Here is a 3,300-nt window from a genome sequence, read left to right on the forward strand (position 1 = left end):
TTATTGTAATAGTCTATTAAATTTAATAACACAGAAGTTCTGTGATTCACTTAATACAAAGAGACATGGAACATGTGAATGTTTAGATATCAGGTTTTTCATCCAACAAGATTATCGTGTCTTCGTTGCCTTGGCAGCTCTGCAATTGCCATGTTAATGCCCTGAAAGATTATTATTGCACCTGACAGCCAGCCAATGAGCTTCCTGAAGTTTGTGCACATTAAATATCTTGTCACTCTGAAAAAAAAAAAAGTGACAGGTGTGAGGGCTTCGCCGCGGCAAGGCCCCCGCGGGCTCACCGTAAAAGCAGGTCACGGCCCCCTTCCACTCCATCGGCGCAATGCCGTTGAGAAGCTTCCGTCCAGCCATTCACCAAAACGAGCACCTGCCCTGTGCTGTGGGATCCCTGATTGCTAGAAATGTCGGGTGGGCCCCGGTTATGCCTTCCCCAGGAGCCTCACCGCTGAGCTCAGATGCACCCTTGGCTCGGCGTGCTGTGCTGTCACTTGCCCGAGCTCCAGGCGGCGTGCGGGCAACAGCCGGAGTCAGGAGGCGGCGACCAGCCCTGCGGGGGGAGAGGCGGGGCCCCTTGAGGCTCGGCGGCAGGTGCAGCCCACACGGGTGGGGAAGTCAGAAGCTTTCCTTAGAAATCAACTAACAGGCCGGCGCTAAAGCGGCAGCGGCAGGCGGGCAGAGGCAGGGACTACGAGGCTGCAGGCGGGGGGCCACTGCAGCCCCCCACCTCGCCTAGTGCCTCCTCCACCCACCTTGCCGCCGAGCTGTCCCCGGAGCCTCTCTGGACCGAGAGCTCCCCCACCCCCAGTGGGACGGGCTCCTCCCCAGGGCGTCCACCAGCGGCACCCAAGCGAGGGCTGTGCTGCCCCAGCTCCCCCACACCTCGGGGGCTCCTTCTGAGGGCGTGTGTTACCGCGGAGCCCCAAATGTCAGCACAGCAGGGAGCTCTGGCCCCCGCCCTTGAGGGCTGCCTTGCCTTCACTTACCAGTTTGTCCCCTGAACTTCCTAAATAAACCCGCCTTCCCCTGAATCCTTGTCTCAGGGTTGACTTCCAGAAGATCCCCAGCTAAGCAGAACGTGACATGAATGCTGAGAGAAATAAGAGGCGTGGCATGCGGGGATCGGCCAAGCCCCTCCCCGTGGGGGCTGGCGGTAAGAAGGGGGGCCAGAGGTCCCCGGAGCAGCTGGCGCTGAGCTAGGGTGGGAGCTGTGGAGGATGATGGGAGCAGTGGGAGAGCGAGGGGAAGTGGGACCATCAGACCAGCGCTCTAGAGAGGTCTTTTGAAGAATTGTGCTTCGCATTGCGTATTTTGTGGGTGATGGACAACTTGGAGGGCAAAATGAATCTCATATAATATCTGAAGCTACATAAACAGAAAATTTTAACAACTATGGAGCTACCAATTCAAAACCTCAGAGTAATCTTTCAACCACCAAGTTCACACACGCAGCCAACAGCAGCACGTGCCCCTGCATCTCAGCGTCTACCTCTGTCTGGGAGCTGCAGGTGGATTTGGCTGTCGTTGGGAGTTGGTTTCTCTGTTATTTTAAGTATCGCTTGGAGGACACACCCTGATTCCAGAGAAGCTCAACTGTGAACAAGGAACATCCTCGGGGGTGGAAGGCGTGGCTGGAACATGGCCGGACGCACAGCTCCTTGGGTTCCAGCCCTTGCCTCAGCTCTAGGAGGACGTGCCACCGTGAGCCGGGTCTCCACCTGCCTCCGCCGCTTACCTCAGCAGCAGCAGCAGGACAAGAGCACCTGCCTCGCGGCGCCTCCCGAGTGCCCGCAGAGTCCCTGGAGACGAAGACCAGAGCAGAGCGTGGCCCGACCTGCCTCGTGGTGCCTCCTGGGTGCCCAGAGTCCCAGCAGGTGAAGGCCAGAGCAGAGTGTGGCCCGACCTGCCTCGTGGTGCCTCCTGGGTGCCCAGAGTCCCAGCAGGTGAAGGCCAGAGCAGAGCGTGGCCCGACCTGCCTCGTGGTGCCTCCTGGGTGCCCAGAGTCCCAGCAGGTGAAGGCCAGAGCAGGACACGCTACATCACAGCCATCGCAGAGCACGGGTTACCACGAGGGTGGTATTTCCCCCCACAGAGTGGAAACCACACCTGGAAGGTAGGGAATAGCTTACTATTTTAGGTGTAAAGCACTGATAAACTTATGGCCCAGAAATGGATGAACAAATTACCTGTGACCTTAAAAGTTCATAGGAGGAAGGGGCAATTAGGAAAAAACAAAAAATAAAAAACGCTCTATCACCCTGAGAGGGTGATAATGGAAAAAAGGCTGAGACACACTTAGTATCATGAAAATACAGAACGCTTTTATGAAGAGATGGTCATGATTATTTCATCAAAATTGCAAGCCGTGTGAGGGTTCAACTGTCAGGGCCGCATGGACCTCTGGCTGTTTGGAACATGTTCCAGGATTTTGTGAAAACTGACTATATCCATAGGGATAGCTTGGGGTAGGATCAGGAACAGGCGACACGAAAGTGGCATAGGACAAGCCAGCACTCCTCTTGCTCCTCTCTGGTGGCCTGTGCTGGGAGATCAGCACGCTGTGTGCATTGTGTCGCCATCTGCTTTGTGTGGCCACAGTGGCTGCAGTGGGGGATGTGTAGCTAGGGCGTTGAAATTCAGCGATCGGTGTGTCTACCAAACACACCACACCCCTCACCTGCGCTCACACGCGATTGGCCACAGCTAGTTCCGCCCCTCTTAACTTCGAGAGAACAAGTGATGGCAACTCCCTCAGTCCTCAAAAGAGAGACCCCAGTGGTGACGATCAGGAACAATGTCGACCCAAGTTACTGAAGACTGAGTTATCTACGTACCATCTTATGACGTGTTTTGATGTCTCCTTGTTGTTTATTTGTTATTTTTTGAATTCTGATTCAGGTGTAATTTGAACAGCTACTCTTGGTAATTCCAGGAAATGAAAATGAGAATGACAGTGACGTTATAGAAATACTGTCCTTCATCATCGACCAGATGTGCTTCTTCTGAGTCAGCTCAAAAGAACAGCGCTGCGTCCGGTGGATTCGCCAGCATCCCAGGGGCGTGCTCCCAGACGGGCAGCGTTTCGCGGGGCTCTTGGTGCCACTGGAATCACGGCCTCTGTGATGACGGGCCTCCTGGCTGTTGTCCCGGCTCTCCCACTCAGTCCGTATCTCTTCCTCTTTTTAATTTTTCTGCATTCTTTGTGTCCTTTAAAGTGCAGGCATTAAATATTATTAATGCCTGTTTTTTTCTCTATATCTTCTCAGAAACAATCAAGCTCCATAA

This window comes from Dasypus novemcinctus, chromosome 19 (assembly GCF_030445035.2).
Source record: "Dasypus novemcinctus isolate mDasNov1 chromosome 19, mDasNov1.1.hap2, whole genome shotgun sequence".
NCBI lineage: Eukaryota > Metazoa > Chordata > Mammalia > Cingulata > Dasypodidae > Dasypus > Dasypus novemcinctus.